General features: G+C 36.6%; 1 long non-coding RNA gene across 2 annotated transcripts in view; it reads left to right on the forward strand.

Annotated features, from left to right (window-relative positions):
- LOC139705798 (uncharacterized) overlaps positions 1-22,772 on the forward strand; it is a 69,248-nt gene that overhangs the window by 44,698 nt on the left and 1,778 nt on the right. The gene's annotated exons all lie outside the window — the stretch shown is intronic.

Consider the following 22,772-nt stretch of genomic DNA (forward strand, 5'->3'; position numbering starts at 1 on the left):
AGCTGTTTCTGCTTAGTTAACTTTTAATAATAGTTAGAAATGTCCCGGACTATTGGCCTATACCTTGACTATTCTTTCTTGACTTACTGACTGGAACTGGTGCCACGGTTATGGCAAGTGGTTAACTTGAAAAGAGAGGCTACTAATTTTAATCAAACAAGAGTAAGAGCACAAACCATTGTGCACAGGAACAAGAACAAGCTGCCCAGTACTAAGCACTAATCTGTCTTCTTAACATTAATTCTTCTCTAGATTTTAATTTAATTTCTCAAAAACTTCCTTGACAGGAATACACGGAGTTTTTCATTAAACATTAACAATTTACATTCCACAGCTGAATCATTGCATTTAGAGCAGATTTATTCTTTAGAAGTAGTTGCATTAATTGGGAAAGTCATGTTGTTTCCTTCATACTTAATGGTCATATGAGAAGTCGCAACTATACTTATTAAAGGAATACAAAAACAAAGCAGCCCATTCCCAGAAATATACTGCGCTCCTCCAGAGGATGGACACCTTGCGCCATCCACCTCAGTAGGGCCTTGCCATTGCCTGAGTCAGGGGAGGGGCGCAGCAGATGTAGGGGAAAAGGTACACATGGTAAATTAGTATAACTGCTTTTTTTTTTTTTTTTTTGGTACCAAGGATTGAACCCAGGGGTGAAACCAGTGAGCCATATCCACCCAGCCCAGCCATTTCATGTTTTATTTTGAGACAATGTCTTGCTAAGTTGTTTAGTGTCTCACTAAGGTTTGCTTTGATCTCATGATCCTCTTGCCTCCATTCCCAGAGTTGCTGGGATCACAGGCATGTGACACCACACCCAAATACAACTGCTTTGGAAAATGGTATGGAGAATCTTCAAAATGCTAGAAATGGAACCACAATATGGTCTTGCTATCCCACCCTTTCATATTTATCCAAAATAAATAAAATCAACATACTATATTTATATTTGCATATCAATGTTTATAGCAGCACAATTAATAATAATAAATACCCAAGAATAAAACCAATCAAGGTGCCTGTCAACAAATGCATAAAGAAAATGTAGTATACATACAAAATGGCACTTTACTCAAATGTAAAGAAGAACAAAATTATGTCATTGCTGGTAAATGAATGGAACTCAAGAATATCATGATAAGTAAACCTAGTAACATGACCTCAGATACACATATATTGAAAAAAAAAATAAGGACAAATAGACAAATCCATAATCAAAGCAGAATTTCCTCCTTACTTCTTACTAACAGAAAAAGGGCAAACGGGAAGAGAAAAATCTAAACAACTTAATTTAAAACTTGACCTAATACTTATATGAAATACTATTAATAAAAATTCATAATGTAAATGGCATGGTATCAAATTAAAAAGCTTCCACACCACAAAGGAATCAATTGGGAATGTGAAGAGAGAGCCTATGGAATGAGAGAAAATCTTTTTAGCTTTTCTGACAGAGATTTAATTTCTAGAGCATATAAAGAACTCAAAAACTTAACACTAAAGAAACAAATAACCCAATTAATAAATGGGTAAAAAAGCAACAGACATTTCTCAAAAGAAGAAATACAAACAGCCAAAAATGTATAGAAAATTTTCAACATCATGATCAATTAGAGAAATTTAAATCAAAACTCCACTGAGATTTCACCTCACACCAGTCAGAACAGCAGTCATCAAGAATAAAAGCACTAATCTCGAGGGTATATAAAGAACTCAAAAAAGCTAAGCACCAAAAACAAAACAAAAGAAAAGAAAAAGCAAACAAACAAAAACCAAATAACCCAATCAACAAATGGGCCGAGGACCTAAACAGACACTTCTCAGAAGAGGATACACAATCAATCAACAAATATATGAAAAAAGTGTTCATCATCTCTAGCAATCAGAGAAATGCAAATCAAAACTACTCTAAGATATCATCTCACTCCAATCAGAATGGCAGCTATTAGGAAGACAAACAACAAGTGTTGGCAAGGATGTGGGGAAAAAGGTACACCCATACATTGCTGGTGGTACTGCAAATTGGTGCAGCCAATATGGAAAGCAGTATGCAGATTACTTGGAAATCTGGGAGTGGAACCACCATTTGACCCAGCTATCCCTCTCTTCAGACTATACCCAAAGGACTTAAAAACAGCATACTACAGGGACACAGCCACATCAATGTTCATAGCAGCACAATTCACAATAGCTAAACTGTGGAGCCAACCTAGATACCTTTCAGCAAATGAATGGATTAAAAAAATGTGTCATATATACACAATGGAATTTTACTTGGTATTAAAAGAGAATAAAATCATGACATTTGCAGGTAAATGGATGGAGTTGGAGAAGACAATGCTAAGTGAAGTTAGCCAATCCCCCCAAAATGAAATTATGTTATTTGCAGAAAAATGGATGAAACTAGAGACTGTATGTTAAGTGAAATAAACCAAACTCAGAATATCAAGGATCATGTTTTCACTCATATGTGGAAACTAGAGAGGAAAAAGCAAAAGAAAGTTTGGGGCATGGGGATCTCATGAAAATCAAAGGTACATCAGTAGAGAAAAGGGACCAGAGACTTGGAGGAGGGGAGGAAGGGGAAGTACTGGGAAGTAATATTGGCCAAATTATATTATATTGTGTATATGCACAGATGTGTAACAACAAATCTCATCATTATGTACACCTATAATGCACAAATAAAAAACGTGAGGGGAAAAAGTAAAGTACAATAAAAGTATTCTGAACTGGGCTGGGATTGTGGCTCAGCGGTAGAGCACAGGGCCCTAGGTTCCATCCTTAGCACCACATAAAAATAAATGAATGGATTAAAGGTATTATGTCCAACTACAACTAAAAAATAAATAAATATTAAAAAATATTCTAAACTATTTATGCCAATAATTAGAAGTTTAGATGACATAAATTCCTAGGAAAACAAACTCTTAGAAAATTAAATAACAAAGATAAAATATGGATAGTCTGGTGTCCTTAAAGGAAATTCAATTCATAAATAAAAACTTCCTCTCCCTGCACCTCCAAATAAATTATAGACCTTACTGGCTTTACCAGAAAATTCTTCCAAATAATTGAAGATTTTGTAAAAACAGGAACATTTCAACAATTCAATTTTATAAATCCAGCATATTATTCATAAAATTGGTAACAAATTCATCAAGAACACAACAAAAAAGGAAAATTGGATGATTCTAAGTTATAAACATTCATATGAAATTCTTAATAAAAATGTTAGCAAAGATAATTCAGCAACTTGAAAAGAGGATGATAGACAAGAACTAACTGAATTTATTTATTTGAAGAATGCAAATTTGGCTTAAAATTTGAAAACCAAGGGCCTCACACATGCCAGGCAGGCAAGAGTTCTACCACTGATCCACAATCCTTTGCCCCTAAAACATACTTTCATGTAATTTTCCTCATTAGAGAATAAAGCTCACTCAATAATAATCTTACTGAATACAGAAAAAGCATATATAAAATTTAATATCTACTTATGATAATAATTTTCACTAACAGAGCAATAGGATACATAATCCAATAAGGATATGGATATAAAATATCTTACAGTGGACTTATTAATAGTAATACTAAAAGTCATCATCTAAGATTTAGAGCATATAGAAAAAAAGAATAATCAGTGTTATCACTATTTGTCACTTTGTATTGGTTACTCTAGCCAAATGGAATAAGACACAAAAAAGATTAACAGATGTATAAATTGGAAATGAGTAAGTGTTCTTACTCATAGATGATATGATAATGTATGCAAAAATTCTAAAGAATCTACAAATATTTATATATACATATATATATATATATATATATATATATATATATATATATATATATATATTAGTAGTTAGATATAAGATTAGAGTTGATTTTCTCTACCAGCAATAAACAGAAAATAAAAATTATAAAAGATACAACCTACAATGAGTTATGAAGCCAACTTTTAAATTTGGAATAGTTGTACATGTTTCTTTTGCATTCTCTATAGTACCTGGAACAGTATGTTGGATGTTTAATCAATACTTGCTGAACAAATGACAGAACGGAGAGTTTGTTGCTTTCTCTCTTGTCTTTCATTTATACTTAATCACCTTTCTTCAAGCACTAAATACTTCACAACTTCCTATCTTATCTCCAGTTTTTGGTTATATATCTTTCTTTAGCTCTGGATTATTTTTTTTTCCTTAAAGCATTATACTGGTAATATTTGCCTACTTCTATCTCTTCAATAGCATTTTAGTTTGAGCCAAACTCTCCATGTTAGAATTCAAACTTTGCTAAAATTTGATCATCTTTCTATCCTATAATTCTAGTCTTACTTCACTCTGTTCCCTTGCACAAACTCTCCATAAAGTCAGAAATCTATTCTCTCCTAAACCCATGTTATTCTTTTTCTCATCTGGGTTTCTACTAGTGTTGTGTTGCAGTCCTATCAATCTCTCTCAAGATCTAGAAGTCTTACTTCCTGTACAAGATATTTCTTAATAATTAGAGAGTGCATTTTACTTTCTTTTAAACAAACATATAGTTAATATAATCAGTGAATCAGTCATTTCTTCACCATAGCAAATGATATTCTATTGGCTGTAGATATAAAGGTTAACATACAACTCTAGTAATAAACCCAAAGGAAAGAAGATCTTTCAGTAAATTCACAAAGTACAGTTGCATTTCATCATTTCTTTAAGTAGTGGCTTATTCTTTTTTTCCCACGTTTTTTTTTTTTTTGGTGCATTATAGTTGTATATACTGATGGGATTTGTTGTTATATATTGTACATGAACACAATATACTATATAATAATAAATTTGGCCAATATTAATCCCCAGACCTTTCCCCTTCCCTTCCCTCTTCCCACCCTTTGGTCCCTTTCTTCCACTTATCTACCTTTAATTTCAAGACATCTGCCCCAATCTTGCTTTTCCTCTTTCCTCTCTAGTTTCTGCATAAGAGAGAAAACATATGACCCTTAACCTAGTTTGACTTCTTTTGCTTAACACAATGGTCTCTAGTTCCATCCATTTTCCCACAAATGACATAATTTCATTTTTCTTTATGGCTGAATAAAACTCCCCTTTGTGTGTGTGTGTGTGTGTGTGTGTGTGTGTGTGTGTGTGTGTGTGAAAGAGAGAGAGAGAGAGAGAGAGAGAGAGAGAGAGAGAGAGAGAGAGAAAGACATTTTCATTATCTATTCATCTATTGATAGACAACTAGGCTGGTTCCATAGTTTGGCTACTGTAAATTGTGCTGCTATGGGTATGCATGTATCACTGTAGTATGATGACTTTTATCCTTCAGGATAAATACAAAGTATATATTTGGTATACTTGGTATATCATAGTGATATAGCTTTGGTGTAATATAGCTGGGTCATATGGTGGTTCCACAGTAGTGGTTTATTCTTGCATTCAATGTTATCATATAAATATTATCTTTTGAGAAATTTCCTGAAGTAAAAAAAAATGTGAAATCAAAAATTTTCATTTATTAGTAGTTACAACATAATTATAACTCCTTTTGAAAATTTTTCTGAGGTAGCTTTTATTTTGATAAAATTAATAATAAGTAATATGAAGGAAATGCCATTTAAAGAGAGTGTGTAACAACAGACTGACTTAACTGAATGGTCGAGAAAAAGAAAACATAAAGTGGTTATGTATAGTTAACTTCAGCAACAAGGATCATCTATTTTTTCCTCAAATCTTCAGAGAGCTGACATGTGTTACTAACGACTAAATATCTGTTTCTCAAAATACATGGAAAAAAGAGACCCAAGAAATATATACAAGAAAACATGAGATTTTCCTATATGGTGAATGGATAATCATGATTTTCATAGTGCCAATGCTTGTATTTAAGAAACACTTAAATAAATTTTTGTTTCTGTTTAGTTTCATGTCTCTCCTCCAGAATTTTTTCTGAAGCACACCAGACTAGCTGGCTGGAATAAAGCAAGGATGGGCCCATTGTTCCCATTACTTCAAAAGTTTCCTTGTACAGAGTGCTGAAAAGTGAATACCTCTAGAGAAAACTAATCAGAAGCACAGCTGTTCAATAGGAATGAGAGGTTATGGAAAGCAGAGACCAGGAATAACAGCAGCCAGAAAATTATGGATGATTTTCCAATGGAGCACTATGTGAAAGCAAGGCCAAGAACATTTGGTGTACTGGTCAAATGAGTGTCTCATGTCACGTGTGAGAGAGGCTCCTCACAATGATGTAATCACATTGTCGAGGATATAAGACTTGGTCCTAGAGGTAGTGGTTTGTCACTGTGGAATTAAGTGCTGATAAAAAGTAGACCTAGTTGTCACTGTATCTTATTTATAAGAAACAATTGACAGGGATCCTGGACTCTAAACTGAGAGCAAAAAATGTTAACACTAAATCATACATTCTTAAACTAACTGACAACATTCTCATTCTCTACCCTAGCCTCATCCAAATCAAGGCTTTATGGCCCACATATAATGGAACGTGATAGGGATGGGCCTGGGAGAATGACCCCATGGGACCATTTGGTCAAACACAGCTGCACGAAACAAACCTCACTGTCTGGAAAAAGTGCTGATGGACAGAGAATTGAAAGAGCTGCTGAGAGAAATGGTGGATTCCTCACTAGCAACACTTGCTGCAGGGGCCACTCTGACACAGAAAGGGTATAACAGGGTTTTCCAGTAATGATTGATGTGGCTTGTTCTTTAGGACCTCTCTCACACATTACTATGTGGAAGGTGAATGGTTAAAGCCATATAATTATTTCCATAGATCTATCTCCATACAATTTTTAAATTAAGATTTTCTGACACAAAATTGGCCTCATGCAATTCCTGTAAATGTCAAAACAATTTGAAAGCTGGAAAGTGTAGGCAGAATAAATCAGTTCTGTTGCTTAAATTCAGCCCTGTCCTTAGTTAACATCAGGTCAGCATCAAATAATCTCTAATTTCCTTTCCAGACAAACAATAGTTTCTTTTTTTCATCAATTTCAAATAGAGGTAAAAGTAAAAACAAAAACAAAAATGTCATCATCTCCCTAGCCAAGAGTAAGTGTGAAAAATAGTATACAGTAACTCCAAAGTTGTCACAGGAAGCCCTGAATGTCTGTGACTTATGTTTAAGAAAAGGAAACTGAAAACAAAAGCCAATTATAAAAACAAAGATATAATCTTCGTTTTCAAGACTTTATTTGGAGAAGGAAAAAATAAAAAATATATATAAGGCATAGATTCTACACAAATATATTTAAAAAGAACCTTTCCATTCTGTGTAAAAGAGTCTGAGGAGAAGGGAGGAGAGCTGAAGTTATGAGTTTAGAATCTGCAAGTGAAGTTCTAATGCACATCAACATCTGTAAAGGTAAGAACAGACTGAAACAACTAAATGAGAAGAGTAAAACATGGAAACACCTGGCCAAGACTTCCATTCATTCAAGGAAAATTTTAGGATATAGACATAAATTCAACTCAGAACAATGACTGGCCTCCTACTGTAAGTCTGACATTGTGCTGAGCACTTTACGATACAAAGTAACAGAAGTACTTCTAAAAATGTATAAAACTCAGAAAGAAAAATTTACACTTTATTATAAGAGCTAGTTCTATTCACGGTTCACTATAGTAGGGCCTGGTCAAAAGGGCATATGGAAAGGGCAAAATTTGGAGTCACCATATCTGGGGTGAAATCCTAGCTGAACCATTTATATGTAATAGGATTTTACATAATTTCACTCATTATTTATGGCCTTACTTTTCTCACTTATTAAATAGAGCTAACATTGGCCTTGCATATAGAATTAAAACAGGGTGAGAACTGCAGAGTTCCTACACATTGTTGCTCATAAATGTGTCTTAACTCTACTACTTAACCATTTTGAATCTACTGTGCCTCTGCTTACAGTACCCTCTAATTCCTCCATTTGCCTTTTCTTCTCTTTGCTTAATTATCCCCTCACTAGCCTTTCCAGAACTCACTGCTCAGGCTACCTATCCATGGTAGTATTCCCTGACCCTAACCTCACCCTTAGAAAAAGATCTGTTTCTATGTGCTCCATGCCTGGTATATACCCTTATTATACCATTTACCACATTACATTGTAATTCTCTGTGTACTTCTCACTCATTGGACTATGAACTCTAATGGTTTAGGAACTGTGTCTTATTATCTTTGAATGCAGTAGTGAAATTTTTCTCTGTTGTGGTGAAAAATTTATTCTTTGTTACACACACAAGATAGGAATAAGCTTTGTGACCATAAAAGATAATAAATGACTTTTCTGCACATCTCTACTCAGGTTATTAGTAATATTCTTATTTAGACTACAGCCTGAGAGAATACAAAAATGTGGGGGTCATTGTAAACTCATAAAAAAAGTGATCACAGGTACCTAAGAGATTTATCTTACTGCTTAAAAACAACTTCTTTATTTGCAAGATAAGCAATATCAGTCTCAGCAAGTCAAATACTGTTAGAGGAATGATGAAGAAGATGCTGATGAGAAAGAATAAAGTCTTGTTCCTTATGAGAGTGCCTTAAGAATATACTCTCAGTGGCTAGCCTCTTGGTAACCTCTATTGTTAAAGTTCATATTAAATGAAGCAAGTATTATCTAAAACTGAACATTTTTTTTGCACTGTAATTTAATTTATAAAATTTCCTCTTCAGCAGAAAGAATTACAAATTGGAGATGATTAGACATGTAACATACCCCTTGATTTGTTACTGAGTATAGTAAAAGGCTGTGTAGTCTACTTCAGAGCTATTATCACTCAGTGCTTAGAATTAGAACAATGTATAATTTAAAAGACCAATGGAAATTTGCTGAAATTAACTATCTTTCTGGATAACTAAAAGTACTTTTTTCTCTCCAACTTTAGATCTATAAAATATTTCAAAAATAATATAGAAGTCTGAAAATTGGTAGATGGCTCGTTCATAAATTATCAGTATTTGTTTGATGTGTCTGTTTCTTAATCAGTAGACTTTTCTTGAGTGAAAAGCAGCTAAAATCCAATAATTTATTTAAAAACAAATGGCTTACCTCTTTATAGCTGAAGAAACGTTAAAGAGAAGTTTATTTTCTTGCTATCATGTGTTCAGGCAATGTAGAAACTGAGTTCAGTGTTAAAGTGAACAGGATTTGGTTGGCCAGGGTCAAATTATTGCATGGCTATTCAGTACATTGTTATAAAGTGAATTATTTTACAATGTAAAAAAGAATTCACATGGGACATCAGAAAACAGCCATTATAGGGTACTGAGAAATACAAGTTTAGCAGAAATATTATTTCTCTGAATTTTGAACTCTTGGTAGCATGAAATCTTCTTTTAAAGGGTCATTTGATGTTAAAAAGAGCTTTTAGGGCCATAAGCCTGAGTGTCCTAAAAATGTGAGAATACAAATTTATATGAAATGGAAACTAATATCAAATATTCAAATAAATAATATATCATCCTGAAACAAAATATCCTAACATACTCTACCAGAATTTAATTGTTTTGTAGACAGGACATTGGAAATACCTTTATAAATAGGAAAATGTGCTAGGTATAAGAAGTAAAAATATTGGATTCTTCTCAATTTATTTATACTAAGGCTGCCTATAAACTGCATAGTATTCTCAAAAATGTTGTTTGGCACTGCTAGTAAAATATCTCTAGCATGTAACAAATCACACCAAACTGCTCTGCTACAGAATTTTAAAAATCAATATTTAGTAGTTATTACTAAAAGTTCTATCATGAAAGAAGCATTTTACTCTTTGCCCAGCTAGTACTTTCTAGCAAAATCTTACTGATGTTAACTGAAAACCTTTTGTTATCGCTTAAAATTCATCTTCAATTTGTTTCCCAAAATGAAAATAGAAAGATGGAACTTCTTTAATATTAGCTCATGAAGGAACCAAGCTGCAGAAAATAGGAATAAATCAATAAATCTTTTCAATAAGAAATGTCATTAAAATAAAATGTATAATTATTGTTATATGTCACTAGTCAAAGTGTGTTTAAGAGCACTCTGTACTACTTTTGTAACTTCGACTGAATCTGAAATTATTTTAAAATAAAAAACTAAAAAGATACAGAATGATCTTTTTCTTATTTCCTACTTTAAAAATCCTGAGTATTTGTCCTTAGCCCCTTATCATTCTAAATGTTTACCAAGGGCTTAGAGTTCATACATTTAGGATGCTATAGGGCACGTTGCTTCTGAATAGAAGAGAACAGTACCAGAATGACTAATAGTCATAACAATAATTCTTGTCAATTGCCAAAGGAAAAACTAACTATAAACAGTACTGACAGAATTATCAGTCAGAAAATTTATTCTCAGAAAATCCATCAGCAGGGTTTCTATGGATAATAAAGGATCATCTCAGGGCCTGTTGGAAGAAACTGGTATAAAGCTTTTGGAATAATGATTCTATCTTACCCATGGGGCAAGTCTAAACTTCTTTTGTTCACTAGTTTATACACCAGTAAATTTACTTTCACCCAAATTTTGAGCTATGTACAAAATTAAGCAAATGCAAGGTTTACTGGGACAGAAAGAAAATAGAAAATGTGTTTGTTCTAGGAGCTTTAATAATATTTTTCATAAGATATCCAGTGATTTTTTATTCTTTAGCCTATTAACAAATTAGTCACTCACAACATTATGGCACACTAAACTCTGTATCTTTGTTTTTTTTTTTTTTTTTTTTTTTTAAATAAATCAAGGTAACTATAGGAAATGGATGGCATACTTAGAGCAGGATTATTTGAGGATGATGTATTTACAAAGAGACTATAAACAAAGATGTGGAAAGATGTGAGAGGAGGGGGTAATTTGAAGCTCTTAATATCACAGTATCTGTTAATACTCCCAAACACCAAGGAGGAAGGTTGAGATAACCACAACCCAAGAGGAACCCCATTATGTTAGATGTCACCTGTGAAAAAGGGTCAAGCCATCCAAGGTAAATTTAGGTGGAGTGACTAAAATCCAGCCAAACCTCCCATTTGTCAAAAGCATCTAGAAACTAGAAAAATCACTCTGTTGACTTGTCTATACCTGTCAAGTTTCCGGAGCCAAGAGCAGGGAGAAGCAGGTATGGATGGGAAGAGACAGATCTGGAGAGGTGAATGCAAACCATCCAGCACAGCTTTGACACAGTATAAGTAGCATTCTAAATCCATTCTTGTTTTCATGGCAGTAGAAATGAAAATAATAATTTAAAATCACAAATATGAGGAAGAACTAATGTAGAATCTATCTCTATTATAATCTACATATGGGCATTATCCAGGATATATTTATATCTAAGATATTTGTGGAAGATAACTTCCAAGTCATAATTTAATATGTGTGGGGAGAATATTTTAATATTATCCTAAATAAAGTAAATTAGTGAAGATATATCTGACTTCATATATATGTATATAATTGATTGTAAAAATTACTAAATGATTTAAATATTTTCTTTCATGTCATCTCATCCATTAAATTCTGATGTTACCATGAAAAATCAGCAATTTCTTTAATATATCCCTTTTTTTAAATCCAGTCTTCCATGTCATATCCTAAAGAAGCAGGAGAATGAGGCAATAAAATGAAAAACCAAGGAACCAAGGGTTGAATTCCACATCATAAACCATTCCTATGGAAGTGAACTAGGCCAACTACTATTGTTTTTCCATTTACAAATATAAACCAGGCCTTTCAGAGAAAGACTTGACAAGATGTGATAAGAATCATTTTTTTGGTGGGGGGAGGATACTGGGATTATACTCAGGGGCACTCAACCACTGAACCACATCCTCTACCCTATTTTGTATTTTATTTAGAGACAGGGTCTCAGTGAGTTGCTTAGCAGTACGTCACAGTTGTTGAGGCTGGCTTTGAACTTGCAATCCTCCTCCTGTCTCAGCCTCTCTAGGAATTTTTTGTTTGTTTGTTCTCATCAGTTATACGTGATAGCAGGATGCATTTTGATTCATTTGTTCACAAATGGAGCACAACTTTTCATTTCTCTGGTTGTACCTGATGTAGAGTCACACCACATATGCAGTAATACATGTACCTAGGGTAATGATATCCATCCCATTCTGCCATTATTCCTGCCCCCATATGCCCTCCCCTTCCCTCCATCCCATTGGCCCAAAGTTCCTCCATTCCTACCCGCCCCCCCCACCCCCCCACCCGCCATGGATCAGTATCCATTTATCAAAGAGAATATTCAGCCTGTGGTTTTTTGGGATTGGTTTACTTCTCTTAGTATTATATTCTCCAACTCATCCATTTACCTACAAATGCCATAATTTTATTTTCTTTTAATGCTGAGTAATGTTCCATTGTGTATATGTACCACAGTTTCTTTATCCATTCATCTGTTGAAGGATATCTAAGTTGGTTCCACAGTTTACATATTGTGAACTGAGCTTCTATGAACATTGATGTGGCTGTGTCACTACAATATGCGGATTTGAAGTCCTCTGGGTATAGACCAAGGAGTGGAACAGCTGTGTCAAATGGTGGTTCCATTACAAGTTTTCTAAGGAATCTCTATACTAATTTCCATAGTGGTTGCACCAATTTGCAGTATTAACAGCAACATATGAGTGTACCTTTTTATTATTATTGCTTGTATTCTTGATAATTACCATTCTGACTGGTGTGAGATGAAATCTTATAGTAGTTTTTATTTGCATTTCTCTAATTAATAGTGAAATTGAACATTTTTCACATATTTGTCGATCAAAGATATTTGTATATCTTCTTCTGAGAAATGTCTATTGAGTTCCTTAGCTCATTTATTGATTGTTTTTTTTTTTTTTTGGGGGGGGGGTGTTGGTGTTAAGTTTTTTTGAGTTCTTTATATATCCTGGAGATTAATGTTCTCTCTGATGTGCATGTAGTAACAGTGTTCTCCTACTCTGGGAGCACTCTCCTCACATTATTGATTGTTTTCATTGCTTTTTTTTTTTTTTTTTTTTTAATTTTTTATTGTGGGTTGTTCAAAACATTACAAATTTCTTGACATATCATATTCCACACGTTGATTCAAGTGGGTTATGAACTCCCACCTTCACCCCATACACAGATTGCAGAATCACATCAGTTACACATCCACTGATTTACAAATTGCCATACTAGTGTCTGTTGTGCTCCACTGCCTTTCCCATCCTCCACCCTCCCCCCTCCCCACCTCTCCCCTCCCCTCCCCTCCCCTCCTCTCTCTCTACCTCCTCCAATGTATAACCCTGAGGGTCTCCTTCCATTACCATGCAATTTCCCTTCTCTCTCCCTTTCCCTCCCACCTCTCATCCCTGTTAAATGTTAATCTTCTTCTCCTGTTCTTCGTCCCTACACTGTTCTTAGTTACTCTCTTTATATCAAAGAAGACATTTGGCATTTGTTTTTTAGGGATTGGCTAGCTTCACTTAGCATAATCTGTTCTAATGCCATCCATTTCCCTGTAAATTCTATGATTTTGTCATTTTTTAATGCAGAGTAGTACTCCATTGTGTATAAATGCCACATTTTTTTTATCCATTCGTCTATTGAAGGGCATCTAGGTTGGTTCCACAGTCTTGCTATTGTGAACTGTGCTGCTATGAACATCGATGTAGCAGTGTCCCTGTAGCATGCTCTTTTTAGGTCTTTAGGGAATAGACCAAGAAGGGGAATAGCTGGGTCAAATGGTGGCTCCATTCCCAGCTTTCCAAGAAATCTCCATACTGCTTTCCAAATTGGCTGCACCAATTTGCAGTCCCACCAGCAATGTACAAGTGTACCCTTTTCCCCACATCCTCGCCAGCACTTGTTGTTGTTTGACTTCCTAATGGCTGCCAATCTTACTGGAGTGAGATGGTATCTTAGGGTGGTTTTGATTTGCATTTCTCTGACAGCTAGAGATGTTGAGCATTTTTTCATGTACTTGTTGATAGACTGTATGTCCTCCTCTGAGAAGTGTCTGTTCAGGTCCTTGGCCCATTTGTTGATTGGGTTGTTTGTTTTCTTATTGTCTAATTTTTTGAGTTCTTTGTATACTCTGGATATTAGGGCTCTATCTGAAGTGTGAGGAGTAAAGATTTGTTCCCAGGGTGTAGGCTCCCTATTTACCTCTCTTATTGTTTCTTTTGCTGAGAAAAAACTTTTTAGTTTGAGTAAGTCCCATTTGTTGATTCTAGTTATTAACTTTTGTGCTATGGGTGTCCTATTGAGGAATTTGGAGCCCGACCCCACCGACTGTAGATCGTAGCCAACTTTTTCTTCTATCAGACGGCGCGTCTCTGATTTGATATCAAGCTCCTTGATCCATTTTGAATTCACTTTTGTGCATGGCGAGAGAAAGGGATTCAGTTTCATTTTGTTGCATATGGATTTCCAGTTTTCCCAGCACCATTTGTTGAAGATGCTATCCTTCCTCCATTGCATGCTTTTAGCCCCTTTATCAAATATAAGATAGTTGTAGTTTTGTGGATTGGTTTCTGTGTCCTCTATTCTGTACCATTGGTCCACCCGCCTGTTTTGGTACCAGTACCATGCTGTTTTTGTTACTATTGCTCTGTAGTATAGTTTGAAGTCTGGTATCGCTATACCGCCTGATTCACACTTCCTGCTTAGCATTGTTTTTGCTATTCTGGGTCTTTTATTTTTCCATATGAATTTCATGATTGCTTTCTCTATTTCTACAAGAAATGCCGTTGGGATTTTGATTGGCATTGCATTAAACCTATAGAGAACTTTTGGTAATATCGCCATTTTGATGATGTTAGTTCTGCCTATCCATGAACAGGGTATATTTTTCCATCTTCTAAGATCTTCTTCTATTTCTCTCTTTAGGGTTCTGTAGTTTTCATTGTATAAGTCTTTCACCTCTTTTGTTAGGTTGATTCCCAAGTATTTTATTTTTTTTGAAGATATTTTGAATGGAGTGGTTGTCCTCATTTCCAATTCAGAGGATTTGTCGCTGATATACAGGAATGCCTTTGATTTATGCGTGTTGATTTTATATCCTGCCACTTTGCTGAATTCATTTATTAGCTCTAATAGTTTCTTTGTAGAGCCTTTTGGGTCTGCTAGGTATAGAATCATATCATCTGCAAATAGTGATAATTTAAGTTCTTCTTTTCCTATTTTGATGCCTTTAATTTCTTTCGTCTGTCTAATTGCTCTGGCCAGTGTTTCGAGAACTATGTTGAACAGAAGTGGAGAGAGAGGGCATCCCTGTCTAGTTCCAGATTTTAGAGGGAATGCCTTCAGTTTTTCTCCATTCAGAATGATGCTAGCCTGAGGCTTAGCATAGATTGCTTTTACAATATTGAGGTATGTTCCTGTTATCCCTAGTTTTTCTAGAGTTTTGAACATAAAGGGATGCTGTACTTTGTCAAATGCTTTTTCCGCATCTATCGAGATGATCATATGGTTCTTATTTTTAAGTCTATTGATGTGGTGAATAACATTTATTGATTTCCGTATATTGAACCAGCCTTGCATCCCAGGGATGAATCCTACTTGATCATGGTGTACAATTTTTTTGATATGTTTTTGTATCCGATTCGCCAGAATTTTATTGAGGATTTTTGCATCTAGGTTCATTAGAGATATTGGTCTGTAGTTTTCTTTCTTTGAAGTGTCTTTGTCTGGTTTAGGTATCAGGGTGATGTTGGCCTCATAGAATGAATTTGGAAGTTCTCCCTCCTTTTCTATTTCCTGAAGTAGCTTGAAAAGTATTGGTATTAGTTCTTCTTTAAAGGTTTTGTAAAATTCTGCTGTATACCCATCTGGACATGGGCTTTTCTTAGTTGGTAGTCTTTTTATGGTTTCTTCTATTTCCTCAATTGATATTGGTCTGTTTAGGTTTTCTATATCCTCCTGACTCAATCTGGGCAGATCATATGACTTAAGAAATTTATCTATGCCTTCACTATCTTCTAATTTGTTGGAGTATAAGGATTCAAAATAGTTTTTGATTATCTTCTGTATTTCTGAAGTGTCTGTTGTGATATTGCCTTTTTCATCCCGTATGCTAGTAATTTGAGTTCTCTCTCTTCTTCTCTTCGCTAGCATCGCTAAGGGTCTGTCGATTTTGTTTATTTTTTCAAAGAACCAACTTTTAGTTTTGTCAATTTTTTCAATTGTTTCTTTTGTTTCAATTTCATTAATTTCAGCTCTGATTTTAATTATTTCTTGCCTTCTACTTCTTTTGCTGTTGTTTTGCTCTTCTTTTTCAAGGATTTTGAGATGAAGTATGAGATCATTTATTTGTTGGTTTTTTCTTTTTTTAAGGAATGAACTCCAAGCAATGAATTTTCCTCTTAGAACTGCTTTCAATGTGTCCCATGGATTCCGATATGTTGTGTCTGTGTTTTCATTTATCTCTAAGAATTTTTTAATTTCCTTCTTGATGTCTTCTATAACCCATTGATCATTCAGTAACCTATTGTTCATTCTCCAAGTGATGTATGCTTTTTCCTTCCTTCTTTTATCGTTGATTTTCAGTTTCATTCCATTATGATCAGATAAGATGCATGGTATTATCTCTACTCCTTTATATTGTCTAAGAGTTGCCCTGTGACATAATATATGATCTATTTTTGAGAAGGATCCATGTGCTGCTGAGAAAAAAGTGTAACTGCTTGATGTTGGGTGGTATATTCTATATATGTCCATTAGGTCTAGGTTATTAATTGTGTTATTGAGTTCTATAGTTTCCTTATTCAACTTTTGTTTGGAAGATCTGTCCAGTGGCGAGAGAGGTGTGTTGAAGTCTCCCATGATTATGGTATGGTGGTCTATTAGACTCTTGAACTTGAGAAGAGTTTGTTTGACGAACATAGCTGCACCATTGTTTGGGGCATAAATATTTATAATTGTTATGTCTTGTTGGTGTATGGTTCCCTTAAGCAGTATGTAGTGTCCCTCTTTATCTCTTTTGATTAACTTTGGCTTGAAATCTATTTTATTTGATATGAGTATGGACACTCCTGCTTGTTTCCGAATTCCATATGAGTGATATGATTTTTCCCAACCTTTCACCTTCAGCCTATGTAAGTCTTTTCCTATCAAATGCGTCTCCTGTAGGCAGCATATTGTTGGGTCTTGTTTTGTGATCCATTCTACTAGCCTGTGTCTCTTAATTGGTGAGTTTAAGCCATTAACATTTAGGGTTATTATTGAGATATGGGTTGTTCTTCCAGCCATATTTGTTTATTTCTGTTACTAAACATGGTTTGTTTTCCTCTTTGATTATTCCCCCCCCCTTTACTGTCCTACCTCCCACTGTTGGTTTTCATTGTTATTTTCCATTTCCTCTTCCTGTAATGCTTTGGCGAGGATGTTTTGAAGAGATGGTTTTCTAGCTGCAAATTCTTTAAACTTTTGTTTATCGTGGAAGGTTTTAATTTCATCCTCCATCCTGAAGCTTAATTTCGCTGGATACACAATTCTTGGTTGGAACTCATTTTCTTTCAGTGTTTGAAATATGTTATTCCAGGATCTTCTAGCTTTCAGAGTCTGTGTTGAGAGATCAGCTGTTATCCTGATTGGCTTACCCCTAAATGTAATCTGCTTCCTTTCTCTTGTAGCTTTTAAAATTCTCTCCTTATTCTGTATGTTGGGCATCTTCATTATAATGTGTCTAGGTGTGGATCTCTTATGATTTTGCACATTCGGCGTCCTGTAGGCTTCTAGGATTTGGGATTCTGTCTCATTCTTCAAGTCTGGGAAGTTTTCTTGTATTATTTCATTGAATAGACTTCTCATTCCTTTGGTTTGGAGCTCTGTACCTTCCTGTATCCCAATGACTCTTAAGTTTGGTCTCTTAATGTTATCCCATATTTCTTGGATGTTCTGCTCATGGTTTCTTAACAGTCTTGCTGAGCTGTCTATGTTCTTTTCCAGTTGAAATACTTTGTCTTCATTGTCTGATGTTCTATCTTCTAAGTGTTCTACTCTGCTGGTAGTATTCTCCATTGAGTTTTTAAGTTGGTTTATTGCTTCCTGCATTTCTAGGATTTCTGTTTGTTTGTTTTTTATAACCTCTATCTCCCTGTATAGTTGATCCTTTGCTTCCTGGATTTGTTTGCGTAATTCGTTGTCGAAGTGATCTTTCATTGTCTGATTTTGCTGTTTAATGTCTTCCTTGATACTCCAGATCATCTGAAGCATGTATATCCTGAATTCTTTATCTGACATTCCATCTGCTGCAGCTGTTACCTCTTCTAAAGTTGCGTTGACCTGCATTGCTTGTGGTCCTTTCTTTCCTTGTCTTTTCATACTGCTTGCGTATCTTTCCTGCAGGTGCGGGCGGCGGCTTTGCTCTCTCCTTATTCCAATTGGGGTGTCGTGGCTACCACGCCGGCAGGTCACTGGGCCTATTCTGGGAGCTGGCGGCGGCTCTGTTCTGCCCCTACTCCAATTGGGGTGACGAGTGTACCACGCCGGCAGGCCACCGGGCCTGATCCGCAGGTCGGTTGCAGGTTTGCCTACCCTGCAGGCGCGGGCGGCGGCTCTACCCTGCCCCTACTGCAAATGGGGTGACGTGTCTGTCGTACCGGCAGGCCACTGGGCCTGTCCCGCTGGTCGGTCGCAGATCTGCCCACCTTTCGGGCACGGGTGGAGGCTCTGCTCTGCCCCTACTCCAATTGGGGTGTCGTGACTACCCTGCCTGCAGGACGCTGGGCCTGTTCCTGGCACGGGCGGCGACTCTGCTCTGTCACTACTCCAATTAGGGTGGTGTTTGTACCACGCCGGCAGGCTCCTGGGCCTGATCCGCTGGTCTGTTGTAGGTCTGCCTACCTTGGAGGCGCGGGCGGCGGATCTGCCCTGCCCCTCCTACAACGCCTGCGGACCCCTGGGCCTGATCTGCAGGTTGATCACTGGTCTGCTCACCCTGCGGGCACGGGTGGCGGTTCCGCTCCGCCCCCACTCCAATTGGGGTCACGTGACCACCACACCGGCAGGGCCTGGTCCGGGCGTGGGAGAAGGATCTGCTCTGCCCCTACTCCAGTTGGGGTGACGTGTGTACCACACTGGTAGGCCACTGGGCCTGACCCACCAGGCTGTCACAGGTCTGTTTACCTTGCAAGCGCGAACCGCGGCTCTGCCCTGCCCCTCCTACCACGCCCATGTACCACTGGGTCGCGGGTCTGCCCACCTTGCGGTTGCGGGTGGCGGCTCCGCTCCGCCCCCTCTCCAATTGGGGTCACGCGGTCACCACGCTGGCGAGCCACTGGGCCTGCTCCGGGCGCTGGCGGCGGCCCGGCTCCTTCCCTCTGGCTCGACGACAAATTGAGGAGACTCGGGTGACTGTGCCTCACCCCCCCTACCAGGAGACCAACTGCTTATGTCACCACTGGTATTGATGAAGTTCCCTCCTCCGCCGCTTTCTGCAGACATCAGATCTCTGCCATGTTGGTATCCTATGCGAATGGCAGCATTTCGTTCCCCTTGCCGGGCAACCAAAGCACCGGGTGAGACCTGACCGGCCCTCAGCAGGACCCAGACCGAGAAGCAGTTTCCGCGGGCTCCTAGCCCCGGGCCAGGGAAGTTCCGGGAGCCGGAACTCGGCCACTCCGTGCTCGGTGTAAGCTCCTATAAATGTAAGCTCCAAGAAGCAGTCCCCGCGGGCTCAGTTCCGGGAGCCGTAATTCGGCCGCTTAGTGCTTGTTGTATCTTCATTGCTTTTTATCTTGAATCCATCCCATTTATTAATTCTTGATTTTATTTCTTGCACTTCAGGAGTCTGGTTAAGGAAGTCAGGACCTAATTTGACATGATCAAGATTTGGGTCTACTTTTTCTTCTATTAGGTGCAAGGTCACTGGTCTAATTCTTAGGTCCTTCAGACACTGGGATTATAGGTGTGTGCCACCACACCCAGCTGAGAATCATTTTTTATTGCTGTTTAGTAATTGATCTTTTAATGATATATTAAATCTCCATATGTTTCAATTTGGTCATTTCTCCAAAATAATTATAAACCTCAAAAAAACCCAAGTGCCTTCTTGCATATTTTCTTTGGAACATTTTGCCTTTTGTCAAGATAAAATATTTGAAATAATAGGATCTAGTTCGTCACCTAGTCTAACACTATGCCCCCAAAGAAGTCTTCATAAATATATACTGAATGAATAAAAGAATGCCAGTTGACACAATTACATTTTTGTGGCCTGCAACCAAGTACTTAACAATTAAATATCTGATATGATTTAAAACACCATCATGAATTCAACCTTCTTGTGCTTTAAAAATAGGAGGGCAGTGGGGAAAAAGATAAAATGCCTGCTAAATGCAAGAAATTTATACCAGGCTATACAAGAGGAAACATCAAAAGCTGTATCAAAAACTATACAGATAAAAACTATGAGACTCCATTTGTTATTACCATTTAATAAGAAAGCAGTAAATTCATTGTGAAAACCACAACTTGTACTTTCTTGTTATGATCTCCTCAAACATATGCAGAAGAGATTGCTAAAATGCTTTCCAGGCAATCCTGGAAAAAGAAAAAAACATATTTGGATCATGCTCAAATACAGCAATGAACACACTTGTTCCCCAAACACAGAGATGTGAACCTAGTTTATTGTCGTGATGGTGGCATCAAGTTGGTGTCAAATTTCAAAAAGAGCTAAGGAAGTCCAAATATACTACCAAAATATGCAAAAGAGGACAGGTCATCTGCTCTGGTTTGAAGCGACCTCATGAGGCTCTTACTGATATCCTATGATCCCCATGGTTGAGGATTTCAGTATTAATTGCATAGTCATATTGGAGAGACCCTAGATATCTAACCATGTCAAATATATTCAAATTCATAATCACAAGTTGGGAAAGTCTAAGTAGAGAACTTAAAGAGAGGAGATGACTGAATCACCAAGCAAATAAGTATATAGCTGCCTATTAAATCAAAAATCACTACCCATAAGGAAAGGACACCTGAAATCTGGTAAACAGGTTCTTCATTTTCACATTTTGGCCCGGAAGGACACAGTCATCAACAGGTGAAAGCATAAAGAAAATGAGGTGTGTGTGTTTGTGTGTGTGCGTGTGTGTATGTGTGTGTATATGTGTGTGTGTGTATATATATAAAGTTTTACTCAGTCATAAATAATAATGAAATTTTGGCATTTGATGGTAAATGATGAAACTAGAAAACATCATGCTAAGTGAAATAAGCTAGACTCAAAAAGATAAGGGTCAAATATTTTTTCTCATATGTAGAAGCTAGAGAGAGAGAAAAGAAATTTAAAAAGGGATCTCATGAAAAAATAAGGGAGACCAACAGAAGAGGATTAAGAGAAAGAGAGAAGAGAAGGGTATGGGGAATGTTTTAGTCAGCTTTTGTGCTGCTGTGTCCAAAAGATCTCACAAGAACAATGGAGAGGAGGAAAAGTTTACTTTGGCTGATAGTTTCAGAGGGTCAGTTCATGGTCAGCCAACTTTATAGCTTTGGGCCCGAGGTGAAGAAGAACATCACAGCAGAAGGGCCGAGGAAAGCAGCTGAAGACACGGCAACTGGACACAGACAGCTCCACTCACCACAGACAAAATATAAGCACCAAAGGCACCCCTGCTAGTAACCTACCTCCTCCAGTCACACCCTGTCTGCCTCCAGTTACTGCCCAGTTCATCCATATCTACTGATTAGGTTAAGGCTCTTGCAACCCAATCATTACACTCTGAACATTCTTGCTTTGTCTTACACATGAGTTCTGGGGACACCACATATCCAAACAATGACAGGGATGTACTAGGGAATGAAATCTAGCAAATTATGCTATGTCGATGTATCACAATGATTTCCACTTCTATACGTAATTATAATGCAGTAATTTAAATAATAACAATAATAATATAAAGAAGACTAGTAGAGGGGCTGGGGATGTGGCTCAAGCGGTAGCGCGCTCACCTGGCAAGCGTGCGGCCAGGGTTCGATCCTCAGCACCACATACAAACAAAGATGTTGTGTCCGCCAAAAAAAAAATAAAAAAGTAAATATTAAAAATTCTCTCTCTCTCTCTCTCTCTCTTTAAAAAAAAAGAAGACTAGTAGAGTAGAGCAAGCAGGGGAAGCAGGGGAGAGGGAAAGGGAAGGTATTGGGGAATGAGATTAAACAAATTATGTTATGTGCATGTATAAATATGGTTAATGAATCCTACCACTATGTATAATTGTAATAAACCAATCAAAAAGAATTTTGAAGCATATATTAAAGATCTTAGTTAACTAGGTTATCCCATACATTGTGCAGGATATAAAATATGCTAAAATTTCACCACATTCTTTACATTAAAAAAAGAGCAGATAAGATACTGTTTGTCTCTAAACTGATGTACAAGATTCCATTAAAAATAAAATTTAGCAAACATGTGGAAATGTTCCATTAAAAATAAAATTTAGCAAACATATAGAAATGTTCTTATCATTGACTCAAAGATTTATGACTGCAGTTTGCTATGCTGAACACAATAGCTTATCATTTTCCCAGAAAGTTCTTAAGAATAGTCAGGTTTTGAACATAAAACTGGCCCACTAAGAAAAATTATAGGATAGTGTACAGTACACCACATTCTTTACATTAAAAAAAAAAGAGCAGACAAGATAATGTCTGTCTCTAAACTGATGTACAAGATTCCATTAAAAATAAAATTTAGCAAACAATATGTATGAAAATACAAGGCTTTCTTTATTCTTCTTAAGAGCAATGAACCCAAACTAAACTCTATAATCATTATAAATATTCTTCTTTGCTATGTGCTTTA

This window comes from Marmota flaviventris, chromosome 5, assembly GCF_047511675.1.
Source record: "Marmota flaviventris isolate mMarFla1 chromosome 5, mMarFla1.hap1, whole genome shotgun sequence".
In the NCBI taxonomy this organism is placed as follows: Eukaryota; Metazoa; Chordata; class Mammalia; order Rodentia; family Sciuridae; genus Marmota; species Marmota flaviventris.